This window comes from Schistocerca nitens, chromosome 2, assembly GCF_023898315.1.
Source record: "Schistocerca nitens isolate TAMUIC-IGC-003100 chromosome 2, iqSchNite1.1, whole genome shotgun sequence".
In the NCBI taxonomy this organism is placed as follows: domain Eukaryota; kingdom Metazoa; phylum Arthropoda; class Insecta; order Orthoptera; family Acrididae; genus Schistocerca; species Schistocerca nitens.
In genome coordinates, this window is record NC_064615.1 from 477,994,328 (window position 1) to 478,008,987 (window position 14,660).

General features: G+C 40.5%; 1 protein-coding gene across 1 annotated transcript in view; it reads right to left on the minus strand.

The window, feature by feature from the left end:
- Positions 1-14,660, minus strand: part of LOC126234447 (sialin-like) — an 81,416-nt gene that overhangs the window by 37,021 nt on the left and 29,735 nt on the right. The gene's annotated exons all lie outside the window — the stretch shown is intronic.

Genomic DNA, 14,660 nt, shown 5'->3' on the forward strand with positions numbered 1-14,660 from the left:
TTGATAGTCATTTGGAGGACATGCGTACAAAATTGGTAATTTCTGTCACATTTGAAAGACAGTTTGTAGCAAGGTCTAATTTTGCTTTGCTTCTTGGGACACAAGGTTCAAAGAATGGGCCAAACAAAGAACATATAGAATTTGTAGCTCAGTTCTCTGACTTTTGTTTGTTATCCAGAAAAAGCGTTGGTCATGTTTTCCACTCCATCACTAGCAATAACTCTGCATGACTTGATATGTAGAGAAAAATAAATGATAACATCCATTAAAACTGTCAACAATACTTCATCTGTAGTGGAGTCAGTATTACAGAAACAAAAACTAATTCATTAATTTGAAAATTATACCCACTGACACATCAAAAGCAAATCAGAACTTGCTTGTGTTGACATACATTTCTAGTTTCATCCATAGTTATCAAATGATATTGGGAATAGTTCAAACTTTATCAAATTGTGTAAGACTTCGTTATCTGTAATAGAGCCTGTTTCATTTGTTATGTTGTGTGGAAGCCATTTGTACTTTGTATACTTAAGCCAACAAGACAAATCACAGTTATCTGCAGCCACTAACTCTAATAATTATTAGAATTAGAATTTTCATCTGTGTGACCAAGGATTGCTAACTCTGCACCATGAGATAATGCAGTGAAGATAACATTCTCAACAGAAATACTCTTTCCATCTTCATTTCTCCCTCCTTACCCTTAGAGATTAAATGCTGCCTATTCACGCCTTTATCAACTGCATTTTTCCTACTACAGCAAGAAATATGATAATTTGATTTTTCAGAAAAGCAGACTTTTCTAACGCTTTGTTTCGAGAAGAAAACCTGACCTCAATGAATGCTTTTATCACATCCTTGTTTTGTTCAGTTTCCTTTCAAAAGGTCCACTAGAGGAACTCATTTCTTTACTTATATGATGAAACACTTTACCACACTTCTCATCTTTCCACTGTTTTGAAAGGTGTGGTCACCACCAACATGACTAGTTTTCTTTGTTTTATTTAATAAAACAGCTTAACTGGAACCATCAGGAGCACTATGTGCATACATTGTAGCTGAACAATTTTTCTTCATTAATCAGGGAACAATGAATCTATCCATTACAAATACCAACTACAACAAAGAAATAAAGAAAATAAATGTAATTATAAATAATTGTCAATGATACTGTGTTATGCAAGAAAGATGTAAACTTGGGTGGTTTAAATCCCCATCAGCCATTGGGCAATGACTGGCAGAGATTTTCATGAGATAGAAGTGCTGAGCATTTGTCAGTTGGTTCTGGAGGACTGAGAAGGGCTACGCTGTGCTTGCATGGGTCGGCACAACAGCGCAACATCAAAGTTGGTCTAATTAACAACTCTAAATTTTCCCCCAATTTTTCAATTTTCTTTTCCTTTTTCTTCCTTCCCCAATTTCTGTGGGTGTTGAGCATCATAGGGTACCTATCATAGGTACACCAAAACTGAGACACTTTTGCTGCATTTTTCTCCAGCACCATAGACTTTAAATATATGTTTTGCAGCATACATGTGTTGTGAAGGGCTTGTCCTTATAACCAATTTTAACTCCAAAGTATGCATAATACATTTTCCCCAGAAAAGGAGTAATATTTGACTTTACCACAAATGTAGCAAAATCAGTCAGGATGACTGTTGCACTTTTGATCTGTTTGTAACAATGTAGCTTTCACTCATAAAGTTCAAATCATTGAAGCCTGCAGGTTAATACAAGTCAGAAGTAAGGTCAGTTCAATCCCACCTCTCTCTCTCTCTCTCTCTCTCTCTCTCTCTCTCTCTCTCCCACGGAGTTGCCAAATCCATCTCTGTGTAAAGGGTTGCCAGCTATAATTGTACCTCTGGCATCACTTTCAAGGACTTAAATAAAACACAGGGAATTACAAGTGTCTTATCATACTTCTTACAAGGGAACCTCCCCATCGCACCCCCCTCAGATTTAGTTATAACTTGGCACAGTGGATAGGCCTTGATAAACTGAACACAGATCAATTGAGAAAACAGCAAGAAGTTGTGTGGAACTGTGAAAAAATAAGCAAAATATACAAACTGAGTAGTCCATGGGACACATAGGCAACATCAAGGAGGACGTGAGCTCAGCAGTGCTGTGGTCCCGTGGTAGCGTGAGCAGCAACAGAAAGAGAGGTCCGTGGTTCAAGTCTTCCCACGAGTGAAAATTTTACTTTCTTTATTTTTGCATAGTTATTATCTGTCCGTTCGTTCATTGACGTCTCTGTTCACTGTAATAAGTTTAGTGTTTGTGTTTTGCGACCGCATCACAAAACCGTGCGATTAGTAGACGAAAGGACATGCCTCTCCAATCGGAACCGAAAACATTTGATCGCAAGGTCATAGGTCAACCGATTCCTCCACAGGAAAACACATCTGATATATTCTATACGACACTGGTGACGGCATGTGCGTCACATGACAGGAATATGTTGTCGACCCACCTAACTTGTACACTTGGCGAATGGGTAAAAAGATTCTTCTACCTTGCCCGATTTAGGTTTTCTTGTGGATGTGATAATCACTCCCAAAAAAGTGATGAAAACATAAGAGTTTGTCACATAAACTGAAAATAAAAAATTAAAGTTTTCACTCAATGTAAGATTTGAACCAAGGACCTTTCGCTCCGCAACTGCTCACGTTACCACGAGACCACAGCGCTCTTGTGGTCACTGTGTCCTTGATATTGCATATCTTCCCATGAACTACTCAGTTTGTATATTTTGCTTATTTTTTCACAGTTCCACACAACTTCTTCCTGTTTTCTCAATTGATCTGTGTTCGGTTTTTCAAGGCGTATCCACTGTGCCAACTTATAACTAAATCTGAGGGGGGTGCGAGGGGGAGGTTCCCTTGTTAGCTACATTTATTAGAATACCATATATTTAATCCTAGATCCAGGATGGAGTGTAACAATATTATGAAAAGGAAAGTTGCCACTCACCATACAGTGGAGATGCTGAGTCACAGATAGGCACAACAAAAAGACTGTCACAGATAAAGCTTTAAGCCCCTAAGGTCTTTGTCAGAAACAGATGGCAGATACACACACACACACAATCATGCAAATGCAGCTCACACACACATGACTATAGTCTCAGGCAACTGTAGCCAGTGTGGCTACAGTTGCCAGAAACTGCAGTCATGTGTGTGTGATTTGCATGTGTGTCTGTCGTCTATTTTTGACAAAGGCCTTATGGACTGAAAGCTTTATTTGTGACAGTCTTTTTGTTGTGCTTCTCTGCAACTCAGCATCTCTGATATATAGTGAGTGGCAATTTTCCTTTTAATAATATTGATATATTTAATGTAACTATAGGATGTGGAAATTATTTTGCTTTGCGACAGCAAGCTTAAAAATTTCAAATACTTGAGTGAGTTATGTATCTAATAGGCTACTACAAAAATATTAAGATAGCAAAGAAACTTAACCAAACTGAACAAAGTGAGTTACATTTTTAAATTCAGTGTGTACTAAATATGAAAGATCATCCAAGAACCTGTGCCCTCAAGAAAAAAGTTTCAAAATGCAGACCACTGCTATTATGTGTTTTGTTGATTGCATTCTGTGTAAGTGTTGCTTCATCAGTGAATAGTATAGTGGCAGCCCTGTCACAGAATTGCATGAATGGTGGCACATCATTATTTCACCACAAGTGCTTACTTTACTGTTGGGCCAACTTTTTGCAACAGAGTAGCACCTACATGCATGGAAGACACAAAGTAAATGACACTGTGAGCTAGACCTTCATGCTGAGTGGACATTTACACCAGAATCCATCGGCCATGGGCCACATAGGTGAAGCACAAAACATGAACCCCACTGAAGCATTTGTGAATTTGAACAGACGTTGATCATTCACTCACTACTTTCTGTTGAACCCATGAATTAAATGGCACCCTGTGAGACAATAGATGCATGTTTGGCCAGACACATACCCCTCTACTCTCTATGACCACAAAGTTGTACTATGTGCTCAATCATTGAGGACTGTGTACCCTCCAAGATCAGTGGTCAAGCAATTACTGCAGTCAAGTGACTGCAACTTGTGAACATTTCAGAGAATATTTTTGCAAGTTTGTCAGTGCACCAACCTTTGCCAAAAATGTATTATTGCATAGTCACGTTTTTGTTAGATTACCACCACCTGAGTGTACACCCCGAACTTTAGGGGTGTGGCAGTAAAAGCCAGCTCACCACACAACAGACCTGAAAGTGTTGAAAATAAATCTTTTCCTGCTTCACTGATGATCCTAACGTGATCTGTATGCAAATACATGGTGATGGACTGGATTGGCAAAAGTGAAGAGGAAACTTGAGTGGACTTCCAGTCAAACATTTCTGTGTTGGCTGCAGCTGCGTGTGCACGTGGTTTTAATGTTAAATGTTTATTTTTTTCATGTGCGTGTTTTCCCGTATGCATGAGAAATTAGCTATTGCATTATAACAACTATGGAGGAGCTACAAAAGCATGGAAGAGCTGCTGGGACGCTATTGCCTCTTGGAGAGTGAGCTGCAGGCACAGCATACGAATTTGCATACACAAAACAGCACCACACCAATGTTACCCCCCCCCCCCCCCCACCATAGGGGGCAATGACTAGCACAGGGCCGGCCAGTGTGGCCAAGCAGTTCTAGGAGCTTCAGTCTGGAACCGTGTGACCGCTATGGCCGCAGGTTCGAATCCTGCCTTGGGTATGGGTGTGTGTGATATCCTTAGGTTAGTTAGGATAAGTAGTTCTAAGTTCTAGGGGACTGATGGCCTCAGATGTTAAGTCCCATAGTGCTCAGAGCCATTTGAACCATTTGACTAGCACAGGACATATGTTGGTTACGCTGCCCCCCTTTTGGCCCTGCAACCCCTTTCATGTGGTTTATCCAAGTCAAGATGGTTTTAGTAAGTAACAATGTTACTTGCAAACTCACCAGATTTGTACACTAGTGAGATAACTCGATCAGTACTACATGGTTGAAGTCCAGAATGTAATCACCACTCCACCGTTTCATTCCTTGTATAAACAGTTGAAGGAGGAATTAAAGGAGGAATTAATCTGAAGGATTTCATCATCTGAAGAACAACAGGTGCATCAACTGCATCGCGAAGAGGAAAGCGGTGACTGGAAACCTCAGTTCCTCTGCCACCTATGAAGCCTCACACAGTCTGATGTGGTCCCAGACTTACTGTTACACACTGTCTGGGTGCTCAGGTACACAGGTGCAAATGATAATAGCCCTGCAGACGGACATGCAGCTGGACACCATTTCATCCTTGGCTGATCGGGTACGTGAAGCACTAGTAATGGCGCCTAATACTGTGGCCACAGCAGCCTACAACACTGCACCTCACCTACATGGTAGTACACACCTCCCACATCCACTGGCTCAGACTCCAACCTACACCACGTAGTGCAGAACTTGTTTGCCCAGGTGGCAGCACTTGCCATACAGGTCAATCAGTTGGTGTGCTCATGGCCAAAGGGCAGCAGATCTGGCTACAGGTACCCAGCTCGTGCAGTCGGCAATGCAGCAACATCCATTCTAATGGAAGCATCTCTGAGCTGTTACTGTTGAGCACCAATTTTGGCAATGAAGTGACCAAGTGTTGCCCACCACACTCACACCAAAATACCAGCCTAGATGCACCCAGGTGTGGTGCAGTATCAAAGCATCTAATTATAATGGAATAGGGTGGGAGCATGAGGTACCTGGTCAACAATGGTTGCTGACATCGGAATCATGCAGCTGATCAGCTCGACAATGAGTCTGGAGATAATAGGATAGTGACAGCAGGCAGTGTTCTTCAGCTTCGAACCCGTGGTGTGGCCCAGACCGCTATGGGTGCAGCATTCCAACAATGCGTTGGCAGCAGCTCGCAGTCATTAGGCTTCTTTTTGCACACGTTATCAGTGTCACAATCTTGTGGAGTGCTTACATATGCAAGTTGCTTGCAGTCTACCATGTGGTGAAATACTTCTGTTCATCAGTAAAAGCCCCTCCTTTCATCATTTTCCCCGACCACAAGCCGATAACTCACGTGTTTTGGAGCAACAATATCAACTGTTCACCACATCAACGACAACAGCTGGAGTAAGTGTCGCAGTTCACCACTGACATTTGACCCATTATTGGGATGGACATCATTGCCGACTGCTTGTCTCATGATTGTGCTTCTATCTCCTCTCCTGTGAATTTTGAGGACATCGCACAAAAACAGGAGAGTAATGAACTATTGGACAGCTTTGCCATGACACCTACAGCCACCTACAGCTGGAACTAATACCCATTTCTGGTTCCTCCCACAAGATTTGGTGCGACGTTTTGACAGGTGCACATCAGCTATTTCTGCCAGGAAATTCCAGTGCAGCGCATTCAGCTGCATCTATGGGCTATCACATCCTGGTGTAGACACCACTGTGACGCTCGTGGTTGCATGTTTCATCTGGATGGGATTCTAGAAAGAATGCTGGTAAAGGGCATGTACTTGCACCATGTGCCAGCATGGCAAAGTTGGGAGACATACCCATGCACCCATCAGAACCTTCCCTCACGTGACAAGTTGCTTCACACATGTCCATGCAGACATCATGGACCTATTTACTCTGTCCCAAGGCAAGCGGAATCTACTGATAATGGTGGACAGTTTCACATGCTGGCCAGAGGCAACGCCACTGAGACCATCGCCACTGCCTTCTGTGAAACTTGAGTGGCACGTTTTGGCTGCCCCTGTCTGATAACAACAGACTGCAGCTGCAGTTCACCAGTGTGATGTTTACACATGTTACCTGACTGTGTGGTGTGCCACTACATTGAATGCCCAGCTACTACCCAGTGTCTAACAGCATAGTCGAACGGCTTCATCCAACACTGAAAGTGTCCCTGATGTGTCACAGCATTGCCTGGATGGAGGCACTTCTGCTCATACTCTCAGCCTGCAAATAACACCGAAGGATAAGATTGGTGTTTCACCTGCAGACTTCATCCACAGTCAATCGCTCACAAGCCCTGGTGAATTCATGCAGGAGGTAACACTGCCACACAATGCCTCAGCCCCACCACTGTCAGCCAGTGTGGCATGCCACTAGCCAAGTATTTGTTCACATCAACTTACAGCACGTGTTATGTTATGCGTAGATGCAGTACAGCCACCACTTAGGCTGCCCTCCTCAGGACCACATCACACGGTCACCCGTGATGAGAAGACTCAGCAGATAAAATGTAACAGCAAACTGACTAAAGTTTCCATTGACTGACTCAAAGTGGCTTATGCCTTAACTGTCCCAGCTGCCGTTCAGTTCCTCAGGCTGGCAGAGGACCTGTTAATGGATGATGCTCCTCATGCAACCAGTCAGGCAGAGCCCCCCCCCATAATTGCCAGTGATGCACAGACACTGCCAGCTATCACCCTGCAGCAATGTGTGCCGCAGCCTACCTCCACCCCAGCCTAGCAGCTGCCCAGACCCTGACTCCCTCAAGCATACCAGTCCCCTACCACAGCAGCCAACAGACTTTATCATAAGAGCCAGCCACCATGTCTGCTTCAAATGTCCACGATGCCTTCAAATGCTCAAGCTGCAACATAATGACTTCACACTGCAGAACACAGCCAGCACACACCGCACCTGCTGCCTACCACTGAGACACTGTCTCTGGCAGGCCACCTCACCAGCCATGATCTCACCTCCAGTAGAGCTTCAGACATCGCCACCCATCTCACTGACTGTTTGTCTGTTGCAGCTCCTGGACTCACTGTCACACCTCTCTGTCTCTGGCATGCCATGCATTGAGGTTGAATTGACCCCCACAATTGTCACTGTGTCACATTCCCATTGAGCTCCAAACACTGGCCCCCACACTACTGGGCCTGTCTGTTGCAATTCCTGGACCAGCAGTTTGGTCCCGATGACACCGCATTTGCATGAGCCTAGACTCTCCATGGTCTCTGGACTCCTGCTGCCACACTCATCAAGGCACATCAACTGCCACTCCAGGTTTCTGCTGCCTAATCACAACTGACAAGCCCACTGCCATTGCACTCACACTGATGTCAGCATGAAGTGCATGAGCTCCAAACATACGCTGGCTGCAGATAGTCTCCTTTCACTTCTTACGGCTACAAAGCTTGCTCACCAAGAGGGATGGTGGTGCACCAGTATTCACCCATGAGCACAGATTTTACCATTAGGTCAACTTTTGGCTTTGCTGCAACACCAACAGGCACAGAAGAGACAAAGCAAAAGCTAGTGCAAGCTAGACCCCCATGCTGTGTGGATGTTTATTCCAACTGTAGATTCTGTCAGTCATGGACCACGTGGGTCGAGCAAAATGTACGCTCCTCACTGACACATTAGAGTATCTGAACAGCACCGATTGTTTACTCCATTCCATTGCATCCATGAATTAAATGGAGCCCCACAAGGTGAGATGTAATTTGTGTGTTTGGTCGGACATGCATCATTCGGCTCTCTGCAACCACTTTAGATTAGATTAGATTAGATTTACTTTCATTCCAATTGATCCGTAGTGAGGAGGTCCTCCAGGATGTGGAACATGTCAGAAAAACAACAATACATGACAAATATTTACAACTAAAACAAATAAGCTAATGTACCATTCCACAGGTCCCAAGTGGAATGATCGTCATTTTTTAATGAACACTAAGAGTCATTTTACAAATACTAATGCACTGAATTTAAAATAAAAAAGTTTTTTATTTATTTATAAGGTAATACAACTACTGTAATACTTATTTACAATGAACACATTACTGCACTGAAATGGTGCAGAAGTTAGATTATACTAACACACACACACACACACACACACACACACACACAAATTTTCAATGAACACATTACTGCACTGAAATTGTGCAGAAGTTATGTTGTACTTATATACAAATCAGTTGGTTTTACTAAGAAATTCATCAATGGAGTAGAAGGAGTTGGCCACCAATAAATCCTTTAGGCTTCTCTTAAACTGAATTTCATTGGTTGTTAAGCTTTTTATGGCTGCTGGCAAGTTATTGAAAATGTGTGTTCCTGAATAATGCACACCTTTTTGTACAAGACTAAGTGACTTTAAATCCTTGTGAAGATTATTCTTATTTCTAGTATTGATTCCATGAATTGAGCTGTTGGTTTGAAAAAGTGATATATTTTTAATGACAAATTTCATTAAGGAATAAATATATTGGGAAGCAGTAGTTAGTATCCCTAGTTCCCTAAACAGGCTTCTGCAGGATGTTCTTGAGTTCACACCACATATAACTCTCACTGCACGTTTTTGTGCCCGGAAAACTTTAGCTTGGCTTGATGAATTACCCCAAAAAATAATCCCATATGACATTATGGAATGAAAGTAAGCATAGTATGCCAGCTTTTTCATTTTTATATCCCCTATGTCTGACAAAATTCGCATTGCAAACAGAGATTTGTTAAGATGCTTCAGCAGTTCTGTGGTGTGCTCCTCCCAGTTGAATTTATTATCAAGCTGTAATCCCAAGAATTTAACACTGTCCACTTCTTCTATCTTCTTGTCATCGTATGTTAGACATATACTCTTGGGACACCCCTTACAAGTTCTGAACTGCATGTAGTGTGTTTTTTCAAAGTTTAGTGACAAAGAATTGGCTAGGAACCAGTGATTAATGTCCACAAATATTTTATTGGCTGATCTTTCTAAGACTACATTTGACTTGCTATTTATTGCAATGTTTGTATCATCGGCAAACAAAACAAACTTGGCATCTGGTAATGTTACTGATGAAAGGTCATTGATATACACAAGAAAAAGTAAGGGCCCCAAAATGGAACCTTGTGGGACCCCACATGTAATTAGTTCCCAGTTGGATGAGGCCTGATAGCTTGATACATGTCTCTTTCCTAATAACACCCTTTGTTTCCTGCCAGAGATACAAGATTTGAACCATTTTGCAGCATTTCCTGTTATACTATAATATTCTAGTTTACTTAAAAGGATATTGTGATTTACACAGTCAAATGCCTTTGACAGATCACAAAATATACCAGTTGCCTGCAATTTTTTGTCTAATGAATTAAGCACATTTTCACTGTAAGTGTAGACAGCCTTCTCGATATCAGAACCTTTTAGAAATCCAAACTGTGACTTTGACAGTATGTTATTTGAGATAAGATGGTTATAAAGACGACTGTACATTACTTTTTCGAAAATTTTTGAGAATGCTGGCAACAGTGAAATTGGACGGAAATTTGATGCTATTTCTTTATCTCCCTTCTTAAACAGTGGCTTAACTTCAGCATATTTCAGCCATTCAGGAAATATTCCACTAATAAACGACTGGTTACATAGATAGCTTAATATGCTACTTAGCTCAGAATCACATTCTTTAATTAACTTTGTTGATATTTCATCATACCCACTAGATGTTTTTGATTTTAAAGATTTTATGATGGACATTATTTCTGTTGGGGTAGTGAGGGTCAAATTCATATTAAGGAAGTTACTTGAAATGTCTGGTCTAAGGTAATCCATAGCAGCATCTACCGAACCTGACAACCCCATCTTTTCAGTAACAGTTATAAAATGTTTGTTAAAAAGTTCTGCAACACTATACACATCTGTCACCAATGTACCATTTACTCTTAATGCTATTTGTTCCTCTTCATGTATGGTTCTACCGGTCTCCTCCTTCACTATATCCCATATTGTCTTTATTTTGTTATCTGATATGACTATCTTTTCCTTGTAATATATTTGCTTTGACATCCGTATTACAGTCTTTAATATTTTGCAGTATTTCTTGTAATGTGCTATAGCATCAACATTGGAAATGTTTCGGAGTGACAGATACAGTTTTCTTTTTGTTTTACAAGATACCCCTATTCCTCGAGTCATCCATGGCTTCTTTGTAGACTTTGCTCTAACCTTGGTCTAACCTTGGTGCCTGATCACTGAGGAGCGTGCACCCTCTGGGATAAATGCTTAAGTTATTTACCACAGTCACGCAACCACGGAATGAGAACATTTCAGACAGTATTTTTTCAAGTTCTTTAGTGCATCTACCTTTGCCAATAAATATATTATTATATAATCACATGTTTGATAAATTAGCATTACCTGAGCCTACACCCTGAACTTAGTGCATGGGCATGGCAGTAAAAGCTGGCTCACCAAATGACAGACTTGAAAGCGATGAAAATAACCCATTTCCCACTTCAGTATTAAAGACATTAAATGATGATTGTCATTTAAACAGTGACAAAATTCAAGTCAAGTGGCATTGTCAGCAATGTGAAGATTGTGGACACACTGCAAGTGAAATGGATATGTTTCCTGCCTGCAGTGTTTGCCATGCACTTGTTCTTGGGAGAGTGATACATGCAGAAAGTGTAAAAAATCACCTTACACTGGCAACAGGACTACACTGCATCATTTAAACAATGTGTTCCTGTATAGTTTGTTGAACTGTACATGTAGAAGAAAAATGGGAACTTGGAAGAATACTTTTCATGCAATGTGCTGAAAACTCTTAATCACTCTACGATCAGGTATCAACATATCGAAAAGCACTGACAGTATTTTTCAACAGCAGTTGGAGAGCTGCCTTCACAGCAGCCATGAACATACTCCGTATCTGCATATTTTTCGTTAGTGTGGATGTGTGACATTTTACCTAATGCATATAAAACATCAAACATCAAAGTGGATGGGGGTAAGACACATAATGTGCACACCACTAGCCCAAAAACAAATGTACATTAAATGTTTTCTATCTTGAAAACCATTCAGAACAAGGCATGTGTCCAAATGAAGTATTTTGCTTCAAATGAGTGTTCCTGTCATATCCCTGAATATTGACTATTCCTCCTGGGACACCCTGTATAATTTTTTGGACAGTAGGATGAATAAAACTATTACAATGGAGAACAGGAAGGATAACTGGAGGTGGCTGCAGTGACAATTGATATAAAAAGGTTTCCTAGGATCAGATATGATTCTCAGAAGGACAAAGGAATAGGTACGCATGTTCAGAGCTGCTGAAAAAGTAAAACTGTAAGTGCTGTTACTAATTTTTTGTCACATAATATAAATGGATAGATAAAAAATCTACTGATCAAGTGGTGGCAGAAGAAGTCACACACAAAAGTTAAGGAAATGTGCAAGTTTTCAAAGCCAGAACAGACCTGCAAAATTACAGACCAATATCCTTAACATCAGCTTGCTGCAGATCCTAGAGCATGTTCTGAGTTCAAATGTAATAAATTTCCTAGAGACTGAGAAGCTCATGTCCATGAATCAACATGGCTGTAGAAATCATCACTCGTGTGAAACACAGCTTGCTCTTTTCTCACATGATGTGGATGAAGATTCCATATTTCTAGTTTTCTGAAAAGTGGGTGAAGAGCAACAGGCAGATTCCATATTTCTAGATTTTTGAAAAGCATTTGACATGGAACCCCACTGCAGACCATTAACAAAGGTACATCCTATGGAATAGGCTACCAGATATGTCACTAGCTTGAAGACTTCTAAAGTAATAGAACCCCATATGCTGTCCTCAATGGTGAGTGTTCATTAGGGACAGGGGTGACATCAGGAGTGCCCCAGGGAAGTGCGATAGGACTGTTGCTATTTTCTATGTACATAAATGATATGGCTGACAGGGTTGGCAGCAATCTGCGGTTGTTTGCTGGTGGTGCCATGGTGCACAGGATTCTGTCTAGGATAGGTGACTGTTGGTTGATACAAGATGACCTAGACCAAATTTCTAATTTTTGTGATGAATTGCAGCTGGCTCTTAATGTAGAAAAATGTAAGATAAAGCAGATGAGTAGAAAAAACAAACCTGTAATGTTTGAATACAGCAATAGTAGTGTGTTGTTTGACACAGTCGCATCTTTTAAATTTCTGGGCATGAAGTTGCAAAGTGATCTGAAATGGAACGAGCATATGAGGATTGTAGTAGGGAAGGTAAATGGTTAATTTTGGTTTATTGGGAGAATTTTAGGAAAGTATAGTTCATCTGTGAAGGAGACAGCATATAGAGTGCTAGTGCAACCTATTCTTGAGTACTCCTCAAGTGTTTGGGATCCGCACCACTTAGGATAGAAAGAAGACATTAAAGCAATTCAGAGGCAACCTGCTAGATTTGTTACTGGTCGGTTCAGCCAGCATGCAAGTGTTATGGATTTGCATTGGGAACTCAAGTGCCCTGGATGGAAGAAAACATTCATTTCAAAGAACACTACTAAGAAAGTTTAGAGAACCAGCATTTGAAGCTGACTGAAGAAGGATGCTACTGCTGCCAATATACATTTCGCATAGGGGCCTTGAAGATAAGATATTAGAAATAAGGACTAATATGGAGATATATAGTTAGTCATTTTTCCATCACTCAGTTTGCAAGAAGAACGGGGAAGAAAACAACTAGTTATGGTACAGGTACCTTCCGCCTTGCACCGTATGTTGGTTTGCAGTATATGTATGTAGATGTAGATGTAAAGGCTATCATAAAGAAATGCCATTTCAATTTCAGATTTACTTATATGATATTGTATACTACTTTCTTGATGCCAAATGTAAACTGTTGACTGTTAAAATTGGTTTCTGCAGAGACTGTTCATTCAAGAGCTTGCCACTTTACAAACTGATGATAACCTGGAATTTTAAGCTCAGAGTTCTGTACAATTTCCCTAGCACGGGATTCTTGCACAGGACTATCCATAAAAGTGGATTATCTTTAAAACAGAGAAAACAAATACTTCAATAGGTCTTTAAGGGTTTGTTTAATAACGTCAAGAGTTTCAAATGCAGAGGCCTACTCAGCAAATTTCTGTTTGAGAAGTCACAATGATCACATTGTACATAACAACATATAGCCATAAAATATTTATGAGCCACCTTCTGAGAGAAGTCAAATAACGTGTCATTACCTTTCACACATATCTATCAGCCAATGATTTTATTGTCTTTAAGCCATTACAGCAATAGACAAAGTCATACATATAATACAATACAGTACAGTACATGCTATAGAAGGACAGAATTGTTAAGAACTTTACAGTTTAATATCACAGGTCATGAAATCCTTTACATTGTAGAATGGGTTTACAACTAACCAGTCATAAAGTGTTTGTTTGTATTGTTGCTCTGGTAAATTTTGTATACCTTGTGGAAGTTTGTTAAATAATTTGTGGCCCGTAAGTTCATAACTATTAACTGATTTTGACAGTCTGTGGTAGGGTGTATAGATAGAGCTGTTTGTCCTAGTGCTGTAACAATGTATATTTGCCCTGCGTTTTACTTTTTGGTAAGTTCTTTTTTGTGTAGATTAAAACATAATAAATATATAGGTGTATTACTGTTATGATTTTTTGTTGAGTAAACAAAGGTTTACAATGAGCCTTGTATGGTGAGCCTGTAATTATCCTAATAGCTTTCTTTTGCAGCAATAGTATATCATGCACACAAGTGGAGTTTCCCCATAAAATAATGCCATAGGATATGATGCTTTGGAAAAATCAGTAGTAAGATACTCTAACATAATTTTTAGGTACACAGTGCATTAATCGTCTTAACAAATAGATTACCCTAGACAATTTGCCGCTAATATACTTAATATGTGGATTCCAAGAAAGTTTATCATC